At 45.4% G+C, this 25454-nt stretch overlaps 1 protein-coding gene across 31 annotated transcripts in view; it reads right to left on the bottom strand.

Moving 5' to 3' along the window:
* The window catches only part of LOC147911264 (ral guanine nucleotide dissociation stimulator-like), a 66690-nt gene extending 45535 nt beyond the window's left edge, over positions 1–21155 (bottom strand). For 22 of the 31 annotated variants that reach the window (XR_015551284.1, XR_015551283.1, XR_015551298.1 and 19 more), the window contains exons 1-2: positions 20630–21155; positions 17399–18521 (exon numbers count right to left, since the gene is read on the bottom strand). The gene's annotated coding sequence lies outside the window, so the exon portion shown is untranslated. Of the gene's footprint in view, positions 1–8555; positions 10452–17398; positions 18522–20188; positions 20376–20578 lie in introns of all 31 variants that reach the window. The other 9 variants (XR_015551282.1, XR_015551285.1, XR_015551281.1 and 6 more) reach the window with 9 other exon arrangements.
* Between the last annotated feature and the right edge of the window lie 4299 nt (positions 21156–25454).

The following is a 25454-nucleotide window of genomic DNA, read 5'->3' on the forward strand; positions in this document are numbered from 1 at the left end:
AATAGCAAGCTTCGAAATCAGATTCAACCATGTACAAGAAATAATTAGTGAACTAGAAGATGTGTCATTTGAAATCATCCAAAGAAGCAAAAAGTAAAACAGGAATGGATGGGAACGGGGAAAGGCAGTGTGAATTACGGGATACCATGAAAAGAAACAGATAAGCATTATTAAAGTACCAGAGGAGAAGACAGGGAGAAAGGAAAAGAAAGTTTACTTAAAAAAATAGCAGCTGGGCCGGTCCCAGGGCTTAGCGGTTAAATGCGTGTGCTCCGCTACCGGCGGCCCAGGTTCGGATCCCGGGTGCGCATTGACACACCATTTGTCTGGCCATGCTGAGGCCGCGTCCCACATACAGCAACTAGAAGGATGTGCAACTATGACATGCAACTATCTACTGGAGCATTGGGGAAAAAAAGGAGGAGGATTGGCAATAGATGTTAGCTCAGAGCCAGTCTTCCTCAGCAAAAAAAGAGTAGGATTAGCCCGGATGTTAGCTCAGGGCTGATCTTCCTCACAAAAAAAAAAAAAAAAATCTAAAAAAAAAAAAGCAGCTGACATCTTCCCAAATCTGGGGAGAGATTTAGACATCCAAGGTCCTGAAGTCGATCTGTCACCCTAAAATTTCAAACTAAAACTTTCTTCTCCAAGACACATTATAACAAAACTATCTAAACTCAAAAAAAGGGTCAAACAACATGATCAAGTTCAACATGATGCAAATCAATGAATGTGACACACCGCATTAATAGAATGAAAGATAAAAATCATAAAATAATCTCAGTCGATGCAGAAAAAGCAGTTTGACAAAATTCAACACCCCTTCATGATAAAAACTCTCAATCAAGGGTTACAGAAGGAACATAATAAAAGGTTTACATGACAAACCCACAGCTAACATCATATTGAACAGTGAAAGGTTGAAAGCTTTCTTGCTAAGACAAAGAACAAGACAAGGGTGCCCAGTCTCAATACCACTCTTCAACATACTCCTACAAGTCTTAACCAGAGACATTTGGCCAGAGAAAGAAATATAATGCATCCAAATTGGAAAGGGAGAAACAAAGTGGTCTCTGTTTGCAGATGATATGATTTTATATAGAGAAATACCTAAGGACTCTCCCCCAAACTGTTAGGACTAATAAACAAATTCACTCAAGCTGCAGGAGACAAAATCAACATATAGAAATCTGTTGCCTTTCTGTACACTAACAATGAACTATTTAAAAAAGATATAAAGAAAAAAATCCTATTTACAATAGCATCAAAAACAGTAAAATACTCATAAATAAATTTAACCAAGAAGGTGAAAGGTCTACACACTGATAACTATAAGACATTGATGAAAGAAACCAAAGACACAAAGAAATGAAAAGATATCTTATGTTCGTGGATCAGAAGAATTAATACTGTTAAAATGTCCATGCTACCCAATGCCATCTCAAGATTCAATGCAATTCCTATTAAAATTCCCATGGCATTTTTCACAGAAATAGGACAAACAATGCTAACATTCATATGGATCCACAAAAGACCTCAAATAACCAATGCAACGCTGAGAAAGAAAAAGCTGAAGGCATCACAATTCCATTTCAAACTTTATTACAAATCTATAGTAATAAAAACGGTATGATACAGGTATAAAAAGAGACACATAGACCAATAGAACAGAATCAAGGGCCCAGAAATAAAACCACACACATACAGTTTGCTAACAATTGACGAGTCAGCTAAGAAGACTCCATGGGGAATGGATAGTTTCTACAATAAATGGTGTTGGGAAAACTGGATAACCACATGCAGACAAATGAAATTGGATCCCTATTTTACACCACTCTAAAAATGATACCAAATTGAATAAAAGACTTAAATGTAAGACAGCAAATATGAAACAACTAGAAGAAAACATAGAGAAAAAACCCCATGAAACCGGTCTTGACAATGATTTTTTTGGATGTAACATCAAAAGTGCAAGCAACAAATGCAAAACTTAACAAGTGGGATGACATCAATCTAAAAAGCTTCTGCACAGCAAAAGAAACAATCGGCAAACTAAAGGGGTTAATATCCACAATATATAAGAAACTCTTACAACTCAAAAGCAAAGAAACCAACGAAACAATATGAAAATGGTCAAAGACCTGAATAGATACTTTTCCAAAGAAGACATAAAACTGGTCAACAGGTACATGAGAAGATGCTTGTAATCACTCATCATCAGGGAAACGAAATCAAAACTACAATGAGATATCACCTCACACCTGCTAGAATGGTTCTTCTCAAAGAGACAACAGACAACAAGTGTTGGCGAGGCTGTGTAGAAAAGAGAACCCTGTGCACTTTTGGTATGAATGTAAATTGCTACAGTCACTATGGAAAAAATATGGAATTTTCTCAAAAAAATAAAAACAGAAATACTATATAAATGAGCAATTCCACTTCTGGTTGTATATCCAAAGGAATTGAAATCACTATTCTGAAGAGATATCTGCACCCCCATGTTCATTTCAGCATTATTCACAAACTGAGGACATAGAAACAATCCATGTGTCCATCAATGGATAAACAGATAAAGAAAATGTGAGATATATGTATATATACACGAAATATATAATGGAACATTATTTAGCCACGGAAGAGAATGAAATCCTGCATTTTGCGACAACATAGATGGACCTTGAGGCATTATGCTAAGCAATATAAGTCAGACAGAGAAAGATAAATACTATATGTTCTCACACATATGTGAAATCTAAAAAAGCCCAACTCAAAGGAATAGAGACTCGGGGCCGCCTGGTGGTGCAGCGGTTAACTGCACGCGCTCTGCTGCGGCGGCCCGGGGTTTGCAGGTTCAGATCCCGGGCATGCACCGAAGCACCGCTTGTTAAGGCATGCTGTGGCAGCGTCCCATATAAAGTAGAGGAAGATGGGCACGGATGTTAGCCCAGGGCCAGTCTTCCTCAAGAAAAAAGGGGAGGATTGGCATCAGATGTTAGCTCAGGGCTAGTCCTCCTCACAAAAACAAACAAAAAAAGGAATAGAGACTAGAATGGTGTTTGCCAGGGCCTCGCGGGTGGGGGAAATGGGGAGATGTGAGTCAAAGTGCGCAAATTTCTAACTGTGAAATGAATAAGTTCTGGGGATCTAATGTATAGCATGATGACCATAATTAACAAGACTATATTATATACTCAAGAGTTGTTAAGAGAATAGATCTTAAAAGTAATGACTAGACGGGGGCCAGCCCCGTCGCTTGGTGGTTAAGTGCACGTGCTCCGCTACTGGCAGCCCGGATTCTGATCCCAGGCGCGCACCGATGCACCGCTAGTCTGGCCATGCTGAGGCGGCGTCCCACATACAGCAACTAGAGGGATGTGCAACTATGATGTACAACTATCTACTGGGGCTTTGGGGAGAAAAGGGGAAAAAAAAAAGTGATGACTAGAAGAAAGAAGTTAATTATGGGAGGGAATGGAGGTGCTAACTCACCGTACTGTGGTAATCCTTTCACAAATCATCATCTTGAACACGAAAACTTACATATGTTATATGTCACTAATATTTCAAGAAATCTAAAAAAAAAATCTCTCAACAAAGTACAACCCAGGACCAGATGACTGCACTGGTGAATTCTACCAAACCTATAAAGAAGTATTAAAAACAAGCCTTCTTACGCTCTGTCAAATGTTGAAAAAGAGGGAACACTTCCAAACTCATTTTACGACGCCAGCATTACCCTGATACCAACACTAGACAAGGACACTAAAAGAAAATAAAATTACAGACCATTACACCCGATGAACATAGATGCAAAAATCCTCAACAAAGTACTAGCAAACTGAATTGAACAGCGTATTAAAAGAATTATACACTACGACCAAGTGAAATTTATTCCTGGTATACAACGGGAGTTCAACATACAAAAATCGATCAGTGTAATATGCCACATCAATAAAATGAAGGGGAAAAAAACATGACCATCTCAATGGATGCAGAAAAACCATTTGACATAATTCAACACCCTTTCATGATAAAACACTCAACAAACTAGAATAGGAGGAAAGTGCCTCACCATAATAAAAGCCATATATGAAAAACACACAGCAAACATAATACTCAATGACGGAAGACTGAAAGCTTTTCCTCTAAGATCAGGAACAAGGCAAGGATGCCCACTTTCACCATTTCTATTCAACACAGTACTGAAAGTTCAAGCCAGAACCATGAGGCAATAAAAATAAATAAATAAAAGGCTTCCAAATTGGAAAGAAAGAAGTAAAATGGTCTCTGTTGGAAGACGATATCATCTCATATGTAGAAAACACGAAAGACTCCACAAAAAAGCCGTTTGACCTAACACGAATTCAGGAAAGTAGCAAGATACAAAGTCAACACAAAAATCAGTTGCATTTCTATACATGAACCATGAGCTCTCTGAAAAGGAAATTACAAAAACAATTCATTCATAATAGTATCAGAAAGAATAACATGCTTAGGAATTAACTTAACCAAGGAGGTGAAAGGCTTGCACCATAGAAACTATAAAACATTTCAGAAAGAAATTAAAGAAGACATACATAAATGGACACATATCCCATGTTCATGGATTGGAAGGCTTACTATTGGTAAAGTGTCAATATTACCCAAAGCAATCTACAGATTCAATGTAATCCCTATCCAAATCCTAATGATGTTTTTTGCAGAAATAGATAAACCCATCCTAAAATTCACATGGAATCTCAAGGGACTCATAATAGCCAAAACAATCCTGAAAAAGAACAAAACTGGAGGACACACACTTCCTGATTTCAAAACTTACTACAAAGCTACAGTAATCAACAGTATGGTATTGGCATAAAGACAGACATAGAGACCAATGGCATAGAACAGGGAGCCGAGAAACAAAGCCTCACATATACGGTCAAGTGATTTTTCACAAGGGTGCCAAGACCACGCAACGGAGAAAGGTTTCTTTTCAACAAATGGTGCTGGGAAAACTGGATATCCGCATGCAAAAGATTGAAGCTGGACCCCATCCAACACCATATACAAAAATTAACTGAAAATGGATCAAGGACATAAATGTAAGACCTCAAACACGAAAACTCTTAGAAGAAAACATAGGACAAAATCTTCACGACACCGGACTTGGCAATGATTTCTTGGATATGACACCAAAGGCACAGGTAACGAAAGAAAAACAATGGACAAATTGGGCTCCATGAAAATTTTGTAAGTTGGTACATCAAGAGGCACTATCCACAGAGTAAAAAGGCAACCCAAGAGAGGGAGAAAATATTTGCAAATCATGTTTCTGACAAGAGACTGATATCCAGAATATACAGAGAAGTCCTAAAACTAAACAACTAAAAAACAAGCCAATTCAAATATGGGCAAAGGACTTGAAGAGACATTTCTCCAAAGAAGACTTACAAATGGCATATAAGCACATGAAAAGATGCTCAACACCACTAATTATTAGGGAAATGAAAATCAAAACCACAATGAGACACCACCTCACACCCACTAAGATGAGTGCTATGGAAAAGACAGAAAACAACAAGTGTTGGCTAGGGTGCGGCAAAATTGGAACCCTGGTACACTGTTGACAGGAACATAAAATGGTGCAGCCACTATGGAAAACAATATGGATGTTCCTCAAAAAATTGAACATAGAATTATCACGTGATCCAGCAATTCCACTTCTGGATATACACCCAAAAGATCTGAAAGCACAGCCTTGAAGAGATATTTGTACATCCATGTTCATAGCAGTATTGTTCACAATAGAAAACATGGAAGCAACCCCAGTGTCCACTGACGCATGAATGGATACACAAAATGTAGTATATCCACACAATGGAATATTATTCAGCCTTAAAAAGGAAGCAAATTCTGCAATATGCCACATATGGATTAACCTTGGGGACATTATGCTAACAGAAATAAGCCAGTCACAAAAAGATAAATACTGTATGATTCCACTAACATGAGGAACTGAGAGTAGTCAAAATCATAAGAGATGCAAAGTGGAATGGTGGCTGCCAAGGGCTGGGGGGAGGGGAGAAGGGAGAGTTATTGTTTAATAGGTATAGAGTTTCAGATTTACCAGAGTTATGGGGATGAATGGTGGTGATGACTGTACAATAGTGTAAATGTATTTAACGCCACTGAAGTGTACAGTTAAAAATGGTTAAGATGGCACACTTTTTTGTTATGTATATTTTAACTCAATATACAAAAAGGGATAAAAAAAAAGAAATGAGCTATTAAGCCACAAAAAGACATAGTGGACCCTTAAATACATATTGATAAGTGAAAGAAGCCAACCTGAAAAGGCTATATACTCTGTTCCATAGTTTTCATGTATTCCAATTACACGACATTCTAGAAAAGGCAAAAGTATGGAAACACTATAAAGATCAGTGTTGCCAGGAGTTGGGAGGCAAGGAACGAAGAGGCAGAGCACAGGGACTTTTAGGGCAATCCAACTCTTCTGTGGGATACTGTTGTGGTGGATACATGAGATTATGCATTTGTCAAAGTCCAAGCACATGACAGCGAGACAGCAAACCTTAATGTAAACTACGGACTTGGTTACGAACACTGTAGCAGCATCAGCTCCTCACCTGTGAGGAATGAACCGCACTAACACAGGTGGTCATGCAAGATGTTAACAGTAGGGGAAACTGCAGGGGAGGAGGGAGAAATGCTCTGCACTATCTGCTGAATTTCTCTGTCCATCTAAAACTTTCCTAAAAAACAATCTATTAATTAAAAATTAATCAATGGAAGGTAGGGAGTGGGTAGAAATAGGGATGAAACAAGAATATCCAAATATTGACAAATGTTGAAGCTGGGTAATAGGGACATGGGGGGCTATCACACTTTTCTGTTTAATTTGTGAATGTTCAAGGTTTTCCACAATAAAACATTTTTAAAGCTCCAGATTAAATCTAGATTATATATACAAGGAATCAAAGAATGTGAAGAAAGCAGATATTTTTGAAGCAAGAACTCAAGGGGCACACTGAGGGAACGTGCAATCACACTGGATAGAGAGTGAACGTCCTGGTTTCACCAGGAAGGTTTGGAGCTCAGTGAGCAAGGCAGGCGACAGCACAGTCAGGGAAGTGACTGATAATGAACACGGAAAATGTTCGCCCTCACTGGTCACAGAAATGCCGACGATGGGCCCTGACAGAACTTCCCCAGGATTTACAACGTCGAGACACCCAGAGTTAGAGCGGGCTCAGGGACAGAGCACCACGTCCTGTGAGAATGCCAATCAGCACCGGCTTTCTGGAGGGCAAACCCCCCGAACCCTGGAACCTGCAGGCCACTGGCCCGGCTGCTCTGTTGTACGGACTCTGTCCAAAAACAAAGTGATTGGGTAAAGATGATGGACTGAATAAACATATGTAGAGCCCCTTTGACATAAAATCCCTAAAAAATGACCCAAAGATTCCTTCATTGATGAACAAATTCATAATAGTCCTGGGAACCATCAAGAGAGCCGACATTTTGAGGAAGACATCAAAGAGAGACAACAGCTGGTGACCGGGGACCCCAGTGGGGGGCTCCGGGTGGGCCATGGAGACCCAGCCAGGGCGCCCTCTCTTCCTCCCCCTCTTCCCCCTGCCGCTCACCTAACACCTCCTGCATCGCCCCTCCACTCCCAGCCACTGCCCACCTCACGCTCCAGGAATACAGGAGCAGAGGCGCAGGGCGCCCTTTCCACCAGCACAGCTGTCCTCTTGCTCTCTGCGCCTCCCCAGGCGGCGGAGCCCAGCCCTGCACCTCCTCAGGGCCCAGCACGCTCCTCCCGGGCCCTCAGCCTCCTCCTCTCCATCCGGTCCTCCCTGCAGCACCTGCTAGCTCATCTCCACCTTACAAACAAACTCTCCCTTGGACCCATGCTCCCTTTTGGCTACTGTCCACTTGCCCGACTCCCCTTCATGGCGAAACCTCTTAAGTAAAGTGCCTCATCCCTACTGCCCTCCCATGGCTCCCCTTCCCCCACTCTAGACCCAGCTTCATTCCCACCCTCTCAAGGAGACTGAGGTCACTAGTGATCCCACGTGGCCGAGTCCAGCCATCTTCTCTCCATTCTGATCGGAGCTGTATCCCACCCAGCTGAGCACCCCTCCTTTCTGCAATACCCTTTTCCCCTCGTGGCTCCTGCAACCTCATGCTCCACCATTTCAGTCCCCTTTCCTGGACCCTCTTCAGCTACACCTCTGCAAACACTGCCTGCTCCTAGGCTGGGCCCGGGGCCCTTCCACAGCTGCAGTGTCTCCAGGAAACCTCATTCAATTCCACGTTTTTAAACATCTCTGACCTCATCCTCACTCTGCAGACACACCGACGCAACTTTAAGAGCTTAGGTGCTAGCTCCCCAGCATCGGCACCTAAGGAGTATCTCAGACTCGATTCCTCTCAAAATTTCACTGTCATATGAGTTCCAAAATAGCATCAAATATTTCCAAAAAGGAGGAAAAATTTGCATACAATAAATAGTGGTGAACAAAGTAACCGATAAAACGTATATTTACATCCAATCATGGTTGCTTGATGGGGAAAATAAGAACACAGAACTGAGATCAGACAGTCTCAAGCTGGGGAGTGGAAGGTGAGGAGCTGAGAGTGTAGAACACAGGAACTGATCAACTCTAAACATTTACAGAAAGAAAGGCAGAAACTGTTGTTCCTAAAAGCTGAAAGACACCCACTAGAAGAATAGAAAAATCATGAGAAAGCCTAACAAATTAAAAATTAAATTAAATGGTAGACTCAACTTCCAATTTATCAATAATCACAATTGTGAATGGATGAAATTGCTCTATAAAAAGACGAAGGCTCTCGAGTTGAAATATAGTCATAAAATAAAGGGATATAATATGGTTGAAAATGAGGAGATAAAGAAATAAGACTTTAAACGGACAAAAAGGGGTTTTCTGTGTTGATAACTGTCAGGAACACTTACGCACCTAACAATATGGTCTTGAAACATAAAGCAAAACTGGACAAACAAGAAGACACAGGCACCTCCAGAATCACAGGGAAACCTACCTTACCTCTCTTAGAAATCCACAGGTCATGGGGCGGCCCCATGGCTTAGCGGTTGAGTGCGCGCGCTCCGCTGCTGGCGGCCCAGGTTCGGATCCCGGGCGCGCACCGATGCACCGCTTCTCCGGCCATGCTGAGGCCGTGTCCCACATGCAGCAACTAGAAGGATGTGCAGCTATGACATACAACTATCTACTGGGGCTTTGGGGGAAAAATAAATAAATAAATAAATAAAATTAAAAAAAAAAAAGAAATCCACGGGTCAAGTGATACAGTAAGTTAGGAAACAGATCTGCTGACGAACACAAAAAAGCTAGATCTGGCCTCAGCCCGAGGTACAACAACGTAAGCAACTAGTGGAGAGGATGCATTCTCCTCAAACCACAATGAAACAATCACCACAATGGACTGTGTGCTAAGCCACAATGAAATCTCTAAATTGTCCACAAAGCAGAAATCTATAAGTGACCATATTACTGGACCTTCAAGCAATAAAAGTAAAAAATAATCACAAAATATTGGCTCCCCTCCCCCAACCTATCCACTTGAAAATCTGTCCACGCTCTTCTAAATCTCTCAGGTTAAAGGGGGGATCCATGCAGACAGACAAACTCTTTAGAAATGAACAGCAAGGAGAGCAGCATGAGGCAAATCCATGGTGTGGGGACAAAGGGACAGACGAAGGGACACAGCCTCCACTGCAGGTATCAGGGAATATCACCTGTACACGAAGAAGCTGAGCACTTCCCTCCAGGAGCCAGAACACCACCACAATAAAACCAAAGACAGAAGAACGAAGAGAGGATTCACGAGGCAGGAACAACAACGTAGACCTGAGCAATGGAGTCAAGGGCTGGCTGTCTGGAAAGACCTGTAACAGTCAGAAACCTTCACAGTCTGACCAAGAGGAACAGACAAAGGCACTAAACTGTACCATCAGGTACGACAAACTACAGAAACAGCTTTAACGTGATAGGAGACCATAGCAGATAACTCTGACCAGGACATCAGCGGTCCTCAGCTGGAGCTGTCCTTACCCCAGGATGCATCTGGAAACACGCGGGATGGGTTTTGTTTCTTGCTTTGTCTTGTCCTAATGGTTGTTGCCCCGGGGGTCCAGGAGGTCCTGAACAGCCTGTCACATAGAGCCATTTCCCACCTGAAGTGTTACTGACATCTGGGAAGACAAGCACTGATCCAGATTAAATGAACAATGTGGCTGAGCGGCCCAGTGGCGTAGGGGTTAAGTGCACTCACTCTGCTGTGGTGACCTGGGGTTCGGATCCCGGGCGCGCACTGACGCACTGCTTATCAAGCCATGCTGTGGTGGCGTCCCATATAAAGTGGAGGAAGATGGGCATGGATGTTTGCCCAGGGCCAGTCTTCCTCAGCAAAAAGAGGAGGATTGACAGATGTTAGCAAAAAAACAAAGAAAGAAACAAACAAATGAATAAATAAATAAACAATGTGGTAGGGAAATGTTTTCCATGGATGTATAACAGACAAAAGATGGTACCCTCAGTATGTAAGGAATATCGAGAAACCAATGTTTACAACTACTAAACTGTAAAAGAGCGGGGAAATCAGAAACATAGCCAATAAATACACCAAAAATATATCCAACCTATTTGTACAGGTGGAGAAATATGTATGTAAAGCACAGGAAACAGTCTAGGAGATGACACACCAAATTTTACCATGGACAAGGACAAAAGTTGGGAGATAGGTGAGAAATAGGAGTTTTTACACTTCTTAGTTTATATATTTCTGTAGTTTTAATTTTTACAAAAGTGAACGTATTCTACTCAAACAGATATTTAAAACTTTAAAGAAATTATTAAAATATTCAAAATGACTTCAGTTCAAGGATATTCATTAAAACATGAATGGGAGGAGTGACGTCAGCGTCACGGTGGAGTGAGCTTTCCCGTAAACTCTTCCCCCAATAAGATACAACAAAAGGAACAGTCACAGACCAACAACAGAATCCTAGACAGTGAAAAGCAAGGTCAGAAAGATCCACACTGCTGCACATCTGAGAGAGGAACGTGCTAGGCCCCCGGAGGAAGTGAGGAGAGGTAAGGAGAACTCCTCTCCCTCCCCATCAGATCAGCGATCCCAGTCCACATGGCTCCCAGTGAGGGGGTAGGGGCGGCCCTCTGCGGGGAAACCATAGCCCTTCCGGCTCTCTCCACCAATGGGAAACTCCCACACAGAGCACTCAGAACTGCTACGGGGTACCATCAACATCTGAGCACCCCAGGAGAGCGGATACCGAGGGGCGAACGAGAAGCTCCCCACGCCACGGACCCAGCGGGCAAAAGAGAGAGCACCTCCCCCGCCCACAAGCCAGACCCTGGGGATCGCAGCGAACAGCTAGGGCAGAGTGCAGGGGGCACAGATTACGCAGCCCTTTACCCCCACACAGTGGCAGTGGGTGGAAATTGCAACCAGATATTTCCAGGATGAGGAAAAACAAAGCCAATACAGGAACCAACATGCAATGGTACATGAAATCACCAGACCAGAAGGAAAATGACAAGCACCCAGAAACCAACGCTGAAGACACAGAAACCCATAACCTAAATGACAGAGATTTCAAAATAGCTATCATTAAAAAACTCAATGAAATACAAGACAGCACAAGCAATTCAATGAGATTAGGAGTTTCTTCACAAAAGAGGTTGAAATAACAAAGAAAAACCAATCAGTGCTGATGGAGATGAAGAACACAATGGAGGAGATAAAGGAGAACCTGGAATCTTTAAAGAACAGAGCTGACAACATGGAGGAAAGAATTAGCATTATAGAGGATAGGAATACAGATATGCTCCAGATGGAAGAGGAGAGAGAACTAAGACTAAAAAGAAATGAAGAAAGTCTCCGAGGAATATCTGACTCTATTAGGAAATGTAACATAAGAATTATAGGCATTCCTGAGGGAGAAGAGAGGGAAAGAGGAACAGAGAGCCTATTCAAAGAAATAATAGCTGAGAACTTCCCAAATCTGGGGAAGAAGCAGGAAATACCAGTAAGCGAAGCCAACAGATTACCTAAATACGTCAACAGGCAAAGGCCCACTCCACAACATCTAGTGGTAGGGCTAGCCAGAGTCAATGACAAAGAAACAATATTAAGGGCAGCTAAACAAAAACAAAAGATAACATACAAAGGAACTCCCATCAGGCTCTCAGCGGATTTCTCAACAGAAACTTTACAGGCTAGGAGAGACTGGAATGATATATTCAAAATACTGAAAAACAAATACTTTCAGCCAAGAATACTCTTATCCAGCAAAAATATCCTTCAAATATGATGGAGAAATAGTAACTTTCCCAGATAAACAAAAGCTAAGGGAGTTCATGGCCACGAGACCCCCCACTACAAGAAATACTCAAGAAGGCCCTCAGGCCTGAAAAAAAAAAGAGAAAGGGAATACAAAGCTTGGAGCAAGAAGAAAAATAGGTAGACAAACTCAGAAAAATAGTAGATCTTTACCGGAATAGGTTAGCAACCACTTAAATAGCAAAATCAAAGATCAAAGGAAGGAATTCACCAAAAATAAATTTAACCTTATCACTGTAAACACACACCCACAACACAAGATAGAATAAGGTATAACAAGAACGACTTAGAAGGCAAAGAGGAAAGTGACTGAATTGACTTAGTATAAGGAAATAGGAGGCTATCAGATAATGGACTATCTCATACACAAGATTTTTTATACAAACCTCAAGGTAACCACTAAACAAATAATCAACACAAAATCACATATGATAAACAATGAGAAAACTAGAAGAGTCATAAGACAGAAGAACCAAACTGAATTGGCAGTCCGAAACAAATGGGACAAGAAACAAAGGAAATGCAAAAGAACCAGAGAATAAGTGACAAAACAGCAACATTAAGCCCTCATATATCAATAATTACCCTAAATGTAAATAGATTGAACTCTCCAATCAAAAGATACAGAGTGGCAGGATGGTTTAAAAAGCAAGACCCAACAATATGCTGCCTCCAGGAAACACATCTCAGCTCTAAAGACAAGCACAGGCTCAGAGTGAAAGGATGGAAGACAATACTCCAAGCTAATGACAAACGAAAGCAGGTGTTGCCATACTTATATCAGAGAAAGTAGACTTCAAGATAAAACAGGTTAAGAGAGACAAAGCAGGGAAATATATAATGATAAAAGGGACACTCCACCAAGAAGACATATCACTTATAAATATATATGCACCCAACATAGGAGCACCAATGTACATAAAGCAACTATTAACAAACCTAAAAGGAGACATTAACAACAACACAATAATAGGAGGGGATCTTAATACCCCACTTACATCAATGGATAGATCATCCAGACAAAAAGTCAATAAAGAAATAGTAGACTTAAATGAAAAACTGGATGAGATGGACCTAGTAGACATATACAGAGCACTCCATCCAAAAACAGCTGACTACACATTCTACTCAAGCGCGCATGGAACATTCTCAAGGATAGACCATATGTTGGGAAACAAAGCAAGCCTCAATAAATTTAAGAAGATTGAAATCATAACAAGCATCTTTTCAGACAATAATGCTATGAAACTGGAAATCAACCATGAAAAAAAAACTGGGAAAGTGACAAAAATGTGGAGATTAAACAACATGCTCCTGAACAACCAATGGATCATTGATGAAATTAAAGGAGAAATCAAAAAATATCTGGAAACAAAGGAAAATGAAAATATGCCATACCAAACCATATGGGATGCATCAAAAGTGGTCCTGAGAGGGAAACTCATAGCGATACAAGCCCACCTTAACAAACAAGAAAAAGCCCAAATAAGCAACCTTAAATTGAACTAGAAAAAGAACAAAGCCCAAAGTCAGCAGAAGGAGAGAAATAATAAAAATCAGAGCAGAAATAAATGAAATTGAGACCAAAAAAACAGTAGAAAGGATTAATGAAACAAAGAGTTGGTTCTTTGAGAAGATAAACAAAATTTACAAACCCTTAGCCAAGCTTACTAAGAAAAAAAGAGACAGGGCTCAAGTAAATAAAATTAGAAATGAAAGAGGAGAAATTACAATGGATACCACGGAAATACAGAGGATTATAAGAGAATACTATGAGAAATTATATGCCAACAAATTGGACAATCCAGAAGAAATGGATAAATTCTTAGACTCATATAACCTCCCAAAACTGAACCAAGAAGAAATGGAGAATCTGAATAGACCAATCACAAGTAAAGAGACTGAAATAGTAATCAAAAACCTCCCAAAAAATAAAAGTCCAGGACCAGATGGCTTCTCCGGTGAATTTTACCAAACATTCAAAGAAGATTTAATACCCATCCTTCTCAAACTATTCCAAAAAATAGAGGAAGATGGAACACTTCCTAAATCATTCTACGAGGCCAACATCACCCTGATACCAAAGCCAGACAAAGACAATACAAAGAAGGAAAATTACAGGCCAATATCGCTGATGAACATAGATGCAAAAATCTTCAACAAAATATTGGCAAACCGAATACAGCAATACATTGAAAAGATCATACACCATGATCAAGTAGGATTTATACCAGGGACGCAGGGATGGTTCAACAACCGCAAATCAATCAACATGATACATCACATCAACAAAACAAAGAATAAAAACCACATGGTCATCTCAATAGACACAGAGAAGGCATTTGACAAGATACAACATCCATTTATGATAAAAACTCGCAACAAAATGGGTGTAGAAGGAAAGTATCTCAACATAATAAAGTCTATTTATGACAAACCCACAGTCAACATCATACTCAATGGGGAAAGACTGAAAGCCGTTCCTCTGAGAACAGGACTGAGGCAGGGCTGCCCACTCTCACCACTCCTATTCAACATCGTACTGGAGGTTTTGGCCAGAGCAATTAGGCAAGAAAAAGGAATAAAAGGAATCCAAATAGGTTACAAAGAAGTGAAACTCTCACTATTTGCAGATGACATGATTTTATATATAGAAAACCCTAAAGAATCCATTGGAAAACTATTAGAAATAATCAACAACTACAGCAAAGTTGCAGGGTACAAAATCAATCTACAAAAATCTGTTGCATTTCTGTATGCTAATAATGAACTAACAGAAAGAGAGCTCAAAAAGATAATACCATTTACAATTGCATCAAAAAGAATAAAATATCTAGGAATAAATCTTACCAAGGAGGTGAAAGACCTATACAATGAGAACTACAAGACATTATTGAAAGAAATAGATGACGACATAAAGAAATGGAAAGATATCCCATGCACGTGGATTGGAAGAATAAACATAGTTAAAATGTCTATATTACCTAAAGCAATCCACAGATTCAATGCAATCCCAATCAGAATCCTAATGACATTCTTCACGGAAATAGAAAAAAGAATACTAAAGTTCATATGGGGCAACAAAAGACGCGAATAGCTAAAGCAATCCTAAGAAAAAAGAACAAAGCTGGAGCCATCACAATCCCTGACTTCAAAACATACTACAAAGCAATAGTAATCAAAACAGCATGGTACTGGTACAAAAACAGACACACAGATCAATGGGACAGAATTGAAAGCACAGAAATAAAACCACACATATATGGACAGCTAATTTTTGACAAAGGAGCTAAGAACATACAATGGAGAAAGGAAAGTCTCTTCAATAAATGGTGTTGGGAAAACTGGACAGCCACATGCAAAAGAATGAAAGTGGACCATCTGCTATTGCCATTCACAAAAATTAACTCAAAATGGATCAAAGACCTGAAGGTGAGACCTGAAACTATAAAACTCGCAGAAGAAAATATAGGGAACACACTATTTGACATTGGGCATAGAGGAATCTTTTTGGATGACATGCCTACCCAGACTAGGGAAACTAAAGAAAAAATAAACAAGTGGGACTTGATCAGATTAAAGAGCTTCTACAAGACAAACGAAACCAGAATCAAGATGAACAGACAACCCACCAGCTGGGAGAGAATATTTGCAAAACATACATCTGACAAGGGGTTGATCTCCATAATATATAAAGAACTCACACATCTGAACAACAAAAAAACAAACAACCCGATCAAAAAATGGGCAGAGGAAATGAACAGACACTTCTCCAAAGATGATATACAGATGGCCAACAGGCACATGAAAAGATGTTCAACATCACTAATCATCAGGGAAATGCAAATCAGAACAACACTAAGATATCACCTCACACCCGTTAGAATGGCTATAATCACCAAGACAAAAACAACAAATGTTGGAGAGGATGTGGAGAAACAGGAACCCTCATACACAGCTGGTGGGAATGCAAACTGGTGCAGCCTCTATGGAAAACGGTATGAAGATTCCTCAAAGAATTAAAAATAGAGATGCCCTATGATCCAGCCATCCCACTACCGGGAATCTATCCAACGAACCTGAAATCAACAATCCAAAGAGGCTTATGCACCCCTATGTTCACTGCAGCATTATTCACCATAGCCCAGAAGTGGAAGCAACCTAAGTGTCCCTCGACTGACTATTGGATCAAGAAGATGTGGTATATATATACAATGGAATACTACTCAGCCATAAAAAAACACAAAACCGTCCCTTTTGCAACAACATGGATGGGCCTGGAGGGTATTATGTTAAGTGAAATAAGCCAGAAAGAGAAAGACAAACACTGTATGATCTCACTCATATGTGGAATATAAACCAACACACGGTTTATTGTGTTACCAGGGGCAATGGGGGTGGGGGGTGGGCACAAGGGGTGAAGGGAGACATATATATGGTGATGGACAAACAAAAATGTACAACCCCAAACTTCACAATGTTATAAACTATTAAAACATCAATAAAATAAATTAATTAATTAAAAACATGAATGGAAAGAACCTCCCCATGACTTTAAGAGTCTCCCATAACTTTTCTAATAGTTTATTATGTCGACATTATTTCACATTTAGATCCTAACTCATTGGAATTTACATTTGTGTGAGGGATGCAACAGAAGCTGACTTTCTCCTGTTCAAGTGGAAAACCAACCATCCAGGCACCATTCATTGGGTAGGTCTGGCTTTCACAGCAGACCTGCAATGCCTCCTTCCCCACCTGCTAAACCCCGACAGCTACCGCTGCCTCTCGAGTGCCCTAGAGTGAGCGGGGTGAGCTCTGCAACCTGGGCTCCCTGTCTGCGAGGGGCGGCTACCAGCAGAGCCTTCTCCCAAGACAGCAGCAGGCATGCTGCACACAGAAGTGCTCAGGGGCCGTCTGCTGCGGAGCAGGAAACCCCTCATGATGAGCAGGCAGTGGGGGAGCCCCGAGCCCCGGGACTGACCTTGGCTGGGGGCACCAGGCTGCTAAGGCAGGGAGCCCCCTCCCTTCAGCTCGTCCAGCTCCTCCTGCAGCGTGTGCACCTGGCTGTCGGCGGCTGCCCCTCTTCAGCTCGCCGTTCTTCTCCACCTGCTCCTGCAGGCGGCACCCGTGCTCCTGTTCCCCCGGGAGCAGAAGCAGTAGGAGTGCAGCGAGTCGAGGAGTTCTTGGGCCCTCAGTGCTGACAGGATGAGCCCGCTGAGGGACGTGGGGCCGGTGTCGCTGTGCTCGCCCTGCACAGCTTCTGCGGCTGGCTTCGGGGTGACGTCTGTCGGAGTGGAGGGGCTCTGGGAGGGTTTCTGAGGCATCATTGTGAATGATGAACTTGGGGGCTCTGGGCCAAGCCCTCGGCAGGCCTCAGGCTGGTCCCGCTGCAACTGGGCTCCACGTCTCTCTTCAGCCTCCTTTGCTCGACAGGCTCTGGGGGACAGATGGCCTCTCTCGAGTGTACACTGAGGAGAAACTGTAAGAAGGAAACCAGCCAATAAATCTGCACGCCCCAGATCCTGGGGGGAAAGTCACCCACGGAAATGCCACTCTTACGCAGCAGCCCCTCGCTGGGAAGAGGGGGTTTCATCGCTAGCATCTACAGCAGACGTGTTTGCATCTCCCTGGCTGCCTGATGCTGTGGAGGCCACACTGTCTCCTGGAGTTCCTTCCAGAGACTCTGCGCCCAATCCTGACTGGTGGCTTCCTGGGTGGCACTGGGTGCGGGTTCGCCCTGCAGAGGGGCTCGCTTCAACTTGCGGGACCCCGGCTAGGCCCTCAGGTTTTCCCTCGAGGACGACGATGAACCTGCAGCTCCTTTCCCATCTGCCTCACTCGCATGTTCCCTCAGGTCCCCGGCGGCCTTCCTGGTGTCCTTCCTCCTGGGGCGGCCACGGCCTTCAGCCCCCTCTTCTCAGTCAGGTGGAAGATAGAGGGCACGGCCGCGGGTTTGAGCATGTAGTACTGATCCTCCAGCCTTTCCGAGAGCTTTTTTTGGTGAAATGTTCACTACAGATGAAAGAATGCTTAGTGGGGTCCAGTCATCCCTGTGAACAGCTTTTAACCACTGGACCACACATTTTGAGCTCTTTATGCAGAGCCTGCAAGGATAAAGGAAAAGTAACTAAAAAGAAAGAATTAAATGTCTCGCCCTAAAATGATCAACTGTAAAAGCAAAACAAGTGTTTCTGCGGACACCCAAACCTGTAGCAACTTTGCCCACTAAACCTTTAGTAAAGATTTAAGGAATCTTTAGTAAAGATTAAGGCACCTTCTGCTTGCAAGTTATTACTGGAATAGAAAGATGAAAGACCCACTGTCTACCTTAAGGAGATCACCGTCTGTAGGGCAGAGAAGAAAGGAAGGGGAGGACCTCCTCCCAGGCTGTGGTAAGTGCCCTGTAGGGACACAGATGCTCGGGCAGATAGCACAGGATGGCATCAAGACAACAGGAAAGGCTTCAGGAAGCCCCGGACATAGTTCCTAGAAGCTCATGGCTGCCCAACCCTCCTGCTGTCCCTGGGATGCAGGACTTGGGGTGTTAAAACAGAGAGGGTTGGTCCCCCCATTTCAAAGCCAGGCCAGGTGTCGGCCAGCAGAGCCTCCCAGGCACTCAGCAGGGTGCCTGGCCCCAGCTCTGCGCAAGCAGCTGAGGATGCAAGACCGCCGCCAAGAGAAGGTCAGCCCCAAGAGCTGCAGTTCCGTGTTCCTCCTGTCCTTCCACTACCAGGAGGAAAGCTGCTCCCTGTACAAAGTAAGCAGCCCCTGCAAGACACCGACCAAGACACTTCATCATCTCTTCTCCTCATTAAGGTAAAATCTCTATTTAGACCAAACTGTGCACATGGGCGGGGGGGGGGGGTGGTGGGGTCTCTCCCGAGGGCTGTCTGCTCCACCTGAGGTCATCTAGCCCCCTGAGGCTGCTGTGGACCAGACCAGGTGGATACTAGGTCCTCAGGGAGTTTCAAGCAACATGACCTTCTAACCTTTCTCAATGCTTTGTGACTAGTTACCAAAGGACCCCCACCTCCTTTGCCCCCAGACCACGTTAGACCACCACACGTGCCAAGAGCAGCCTTCTCTGCAGTGCTTTGCCTCATTCTCAAAAACAGTAACAAAACTTTTGGGACACAGGCTCTGAAGGAAACTGTCAAGAAAGCATGGTGGCTGACCTCTGAAACCAGCTCATGTTACTAGTTCTTTGGATAGAGTGTAACAACTTCCGACTTAGAACAAACCACTGTAAACTTTCAATAAGATTACAGACAAGTGCCATTCAGGTCTTTCAAACTTCAATAACAACCTGCAACACGAAACAAAAGGATCTGCCAGGAGGTTTTCAAAGTAGAATGTCTTCAGTGCACTGTTCTGGGACCTCCAGTGTGGAGTCCAAAGGACTCGCTGAACTGGCTGAATTCCAGAAGCCCTCCTGAAGGGAGCCAGGCCAGGGGGAAGGCAAACCCCTCACCCCGCTATGGGAGCCCAAGGAAGATGGTGGAGAGAGAAGCCCCTTCCCTGAGCCCCCAGGGTAAGTCTCCCTGTGAGGAGTGGGCTGCGCCCGGCTCTACCCAGAATGCTGTCAGATGCCCAGTCTGCAGGGTCAGCCTCCCCGTAAGGAGTGGGCCGCGCCCTGCTCCGCCCAGGATGCTGTCACATGCAGAGTCCCAGTCCACAGGGTCAGCCTGGCCAGCAGGGTCAGCCTCCCCGCGAGGAGTGGGCTGCGCCCTGCTCCACCCAGGATGCTGTCAGATGCCTCTCCAGGACTCACCTCCAGCACAGAGTCACCTTTCCCTGCACTGCCAGGACCCTTCTAGCAACAGAGCGTCTGGGAGGCACGTCCATCAAAGAGGTACAAGCTGCATTTGCTCAGCCGCATTCCTGATCGCAGAGATCAAGGCAGGCTCCATGCCATCAGAAGAGCAGAAAAGTCACAGCAAATGCAAAAAGATAGTGACCTAAGGAAGAACGTTTCCAGAACACCCTGTTTCTCGACATTGTTGGCCCCAGCCCGAATCAGTGGAGACCAGGGTGGCCGCGGGGTGGGGGTGAGAGGGTGGTGGAGGCCATAAAGTGGGCGCCAGTGGCCGTGGTGGCCCGAGGCGCCCGGACTAGAGATGGTGGCACAGACAAGGCCACACAGCGCCCGGCGCTGACTCACCCGCTGGACCGGCCCCGCGGGGGTGCTGACTGGGCGGCAGCTGCCGGTTACCTGTGGAAGGAGACGGCGGTTTCTCCTGCTGCCCGGCGATGGGAGCAGTTCGCAGCCGCGCAGCGATCACCATCCCGGGCCTCAGGCTATAGCGCTGTCAAGCTCCGGCCCCCTCCTCGCCACCCCACAGCCGGACCGCCACAAGGGTAAGGGCTCCCGGCGACACTCTGTGGGACGTGGAGCTGATCCCCGCCGCCTGCAGGACGGCAAGATGGCGGCGCGCGCCTGCCCGTCGGCCGTAAAGCAAGATGGCTGCGCCCATGAGCCTAGGCAAAATGCCGGCCGACGCGCCCGCCCAGGGTCGCGCTGCCCAAACGCGTCTGTTCCGCTGCCCCGATGGGTCGCTGCTGCGGTGATCGGAGCGAACGACCCAGACCGCGGGGGAACTGACTGTGCCGGCAGGCCCTCTGCGCAGGGACCCGCCGTACGCCAAGATGGCGACCCACGCACTTCTGCCTGCACTTCCGGCCTGGCCCGCGTTGCTCGGCCGGATTGGCCCCAGCGGCTGCCCGTCGCGTGGCGCTCATTCTCCGGGGCAGCGGAAATAAGAACGCGGGTGAGGGCGTGCCTGGGCGGGGCGGCCTGGGAGGCTGCGCTCGCCTGGGCCCTCGGCCGCCAGGACTGGCCGGCGCGGTTTGGGGCGGGGCCGCGGGGCGGAGCATGGTCCTCGAGCGGAGCGGGTGGCGGCGCCTGTGGTGAGACCCGCGCCTCTGACAGCCCGCTCCCTGCGGGTCTGGACGCTCTTCCGCTCTGCCCGCTGCGCTCGGGCGCCGGCCTGACAGGCCAAGGCCCCTGGGGCGGGTGGGGGGGGCGAGGGCCAGTGGGGTGTTGGGGAGGGGAGGGGGTGCGCTGGCGGGGCTGGGGCGCCGGCCTGACAGGCCAGGGCCGCTGCGGGGGGTGGGGGGGGGCGAGGGGCAGTGGGGCGTTGGGGAGGGGTGTGCCGGCGGGGCTGGGGCGCCGGCTGCTGGGGCGGGGCAGCGGGGCGTTGGGGAGGAGGGAGGGGTGCGCTGGCGGGGCTGGGGCGCCGGCCTGACAGGCCAAGGACCCTGGGGCTTGGGGGCGGGGGCAGCGGGGCGTTGGGGAGGGGAGCGGAGGGGGGGCGCCGGCGGGGCTGGGGCGCCGGCCTGACAGGCCAAGGCCCCTGAGGCTTGGGGGGCAGGGGGGGGGGGGGCAGCGGGGCGTTGGGGAGGGGAGGGGAGGGGTGCGCCGGCGGGGCTGGGCACCGGCCTGACAGGCCAAGGCCGCTGGGGCGTGGGCGGGGAGGCGGGGGCAGCGGGGCGTTGGGGAGGGGAGCGGAGGGGGTGCGCCGGCGGGGCTGGGGCGGGGGGCAGCGGGGCGTTGGGGAGTCTGTGGCTCTTTTCCACAAGAAGAGAGGAGAGAATGGCCGCCTGGAATCCTTCGTATGAAGTCCCTGTGCCCCTCCCAGGCTCTCTCCTGGCACAGACATCCTACGGAAGGCCTTGGAGTGGAGGTTCCTCTGTGCAATCTTTCTTGGGTGTTCTGGCCTGTTAGCACTGCCCCTCCCTGGGTTTGTCACCTTGAAAAGATTTACTCACTTAGTGGAGCCTCAGGTTTTCAAAATTAAAGTTTATGTAATCAGTGGCCTTGAAAAGCAGTATAAAATATTTCCAAAGAGGCAAGAAATAGGTACTTCAGAAAAAAATAAAGATTCTAATATTACATTGAATGTGTTAAAAATTCTTGTTTCCCCCTTCAGAGTGTGTAGTCCTGTTCTGAGGTCAGTTCTTTTCTTTGGGATGGGGTGTTCCAAATGGAATTCCAGAGCTTACATTTGAACAGCAAAAGTGTTAAGTATGATTAATTGTTTATAAAACAGTGTTTTGCCGTGGAAATAACAATTAATATTATTTTCTGAAAGTAATAAATACATGTGGTTTTTCTCATTGTACCAGAAAAATGCTTTATAACTTTCTTCCCTCCTTTCCACATAAACTGTGGGTTTGTGTGACTTTGCTGGATTCTTCAAACACTGGGTTGTGCCATTTACAAGATCACTGTGGTCCAAAGCGACGTGACTGGGAGCAGAAGCCTGGGGTCTCTAAGCTAAGCCCCCTTGAGCCTGCACAGGGAAGTACTTGAGGGCCCATACGTTCTTCCTGGGTGTCCTCCCTGGTCATACCCACTGCAGAAGGAGCCTTTCTGCTGAGAGAAGCTGCAGAGCCCTGGAAAGCTGGGAAGGCACCTGCACAGGGGGAGGGAGTTGCTGCCCTTCCTGAGGTTGTCCCTGTGCTCCCCTTGGGCCTGTGTCTACACGTAGGGTGGAGTTTTGCACCCACAGTGCAGGTGCCTGCAGAGGGTAATTTATGCACATTGGGAAGTCTGTGAAATCAGGAGTTCTGTGTCTGGATTAGGGTTTATGAATTTAGGGTTCATTTGGGTCACAACCTTAAACTGCATCCTGCCGAGAGTCTCCTCACTTGTGAGAGTGGAAGCTGAGAGAGGGAGCCCTTCTCTTCCTTCCCGGGCAGAGGAGGGTGTGTGAGCTCCCAGAGTCCATTCCTGTGGCTGCTCAGGTGTCCCCACCCTCCTGCACCAGGAACTGACCCACTCAGGGCTTCTGTCCCCACCAGGAGAGTTTAGAATGTGTTTAACTCTCTGAATGTGGCTTTCCTTCTGTCCCTGGGAAGCAGGCTGCTTATCTGTGCTGATTCCAATATTTGTGTTTCTTTGCTTTGGATTCCTGTATCGATTGAGCAGTGCAGCCCTGTGCCTCTGGTTTCCCTTAGCACCTTGTAATTTTATTTCCTGTATAACAAATAACATTTCGAGTTTCTTGGGCTTAAAAATGTGAATTGATGGAGAGATCTAATGTCAGTAAGGCAAGAAAATTGTGGAACTAAATAGAATTTTTGTCCCTTTTAGGCAAGAGACTCTCAAGATGTGAAATGAATGTGTTGAAGTTTTCAGGTGCAGTTTTCATCTTTACATCAGTGTTTGCATGTGCGTGTCCCTAGAGAACACTGAGATTTAAAAAGCTAAAGCAATGGAATTTCTATTTTAATTGATGTGAAGAAAACGAATCAAACTAATCCTACTATGTTTAAGGAGCTAAACCCAAACCCCTGTTGCGTTATAATATGCCACTGATTCCTGAAAATACTGCCTGTGTGAGATACAGTGGAAGGACAAACTAGGATGCACCTTGCCCTTTTAGTTAGCAAGCGATATGAAAATTTCATTTCCTCTGGTTTACTCTTTTGTAACCGTTAGTGTGCTAAAGGAATTAAATCTTAGAATGGTTTCCTATGTACAAAAGTTAAAATTAAAGAAAAACTATTAAATGGGAAAACATGGTATGTGTAAATTTCTGTTTATATTAGATAAATCTGTAAGATAGAAAAGTCTAACTTCAGAAGAGTCACTGCCAACTCTTCTGGGTCCCCTCCAGCGCTGTTACTCCAGCCACCCCCAGTACACAGTTCTGATCATTCTTGAGCTTCCTGTTGGTGTTTCTTTATATAAAAACAAGCCATTATGAATGCTTATATAAAAACCAAAAAAAATGTTTATATAAAAACAAGCCATTGAGAATGCATATTTTTGTACACATGTTAGTCCTTGTAATGAGCGGTCAGACTTCACACGTTTTGATGTGTGCTGACAGCTTACGCCTCTCCTCTCCCTCTTCCCCTCGTGTCCACACCTGGACAAGCTGAGGAGAAAGTCCAGAGGCTCCCTTCTCTAGCATTGGCTTTGGATCCAACCACACAATCCCCTGTCTGTGTGCAGAACTCTTGCCCTGGTCTCACCCCTGCCAAAGATTTCTTGCTTTGACCAAACTTTAGTCAGGCTCCTGAACCTTCTTGTACGCCTGTCTGTGCACTTCCTTGTAAAATCCAGTTTTAGCAAGAACCTTGCTAAGTCAGTTTAACCAGAACCCACACCCGTATGTCTGATCGCCCTCGCCATCTGCTCAGGCTCCTCCTCTTCCTCTACCATCCCTCAGGTGGTGTCTGATCACTCTGGCCTGTGTTCGGTAAGAATCCTGTTAGGTCAGGTTAGCCAGTAACCCAACACTTGTTTTTTCTCTTAGTAATTTTCCATCCCCTGACCCCCACCATGCTGCCTCCGCTGTGAATTCCCACTCGCCCATGCTGCATTCAGAGTCGAGCCCAATCTCGTTTCTCCCCCACTGTAAATCCCATCATGGTGGTCTCTACGTATCACAGTGGTTCTGAAGAAAATATGCCTTACCATCTTTGACAAGTGTCATTGAATATTTTTCTTTAAAACCCCCAACCACAATAAAAACCCAGGCCAGGCTCCTTTTCTTGCTCCCTCAAGCCATTTCAGAGCTGCTTGAGATTCTGGACCTGCTCTCCTCGGAGACCTCTATTATGTGAGTCATAAGACTTTTCCTAACTTCTGTGTGTGTGTGGAGGGGGGCACACACCAGCATCAGTCTCTACATGGGAACCACAGCACTTGCCAGTGAGCAGTCATATTTTGAAAGGAAGCTCTTTCTCTGAGTGGTAGTCTCAACAGTGGGCTCAAAGTATTCAGTGAACCATGTTATAAACAGATGTCCTGTCATCCAGGTTTTGTTGTTCCACTTGAGCATTGACTTTAACTTAAAGTCACCAGATGCATCACACCTAACAAGAGAGTAAGCCTGTAGAAAGGCCCGGGGTGTGGGGGGGTGTGGATTGGAGGGGGGGGTGTGGATTGGAGGGGGAGGGGAGAGAACAGGATCAGTTAGAGGAACCAGAGGTCAGAGTGTGAGACAGGAGTTGGAGAAGGGGCCAGAGCAGTCGGTAACAGCACAGCAGCCAGGTCAAGGCCCTGTGCACCATGTCTGGGAGTC

This window comes from Ceratotherium simum, unplaced genomic scaffold (genome assembly GCF_057802395.1).
Source record: "Ceratotherium simum simum isolate JZ-2026a unplaced genomic scaffold, ASM5780239v1 HiC_scaffold_44, whole genome shotgun sequence".
NCBI classification, from domain to species: domain Eukaryota; kingdom Metazoa; phylum Chordata; class Mammalia; order Perissodactyla; family Rhinocerotidae; genus Ceratotherium; species Ceratotherium simum.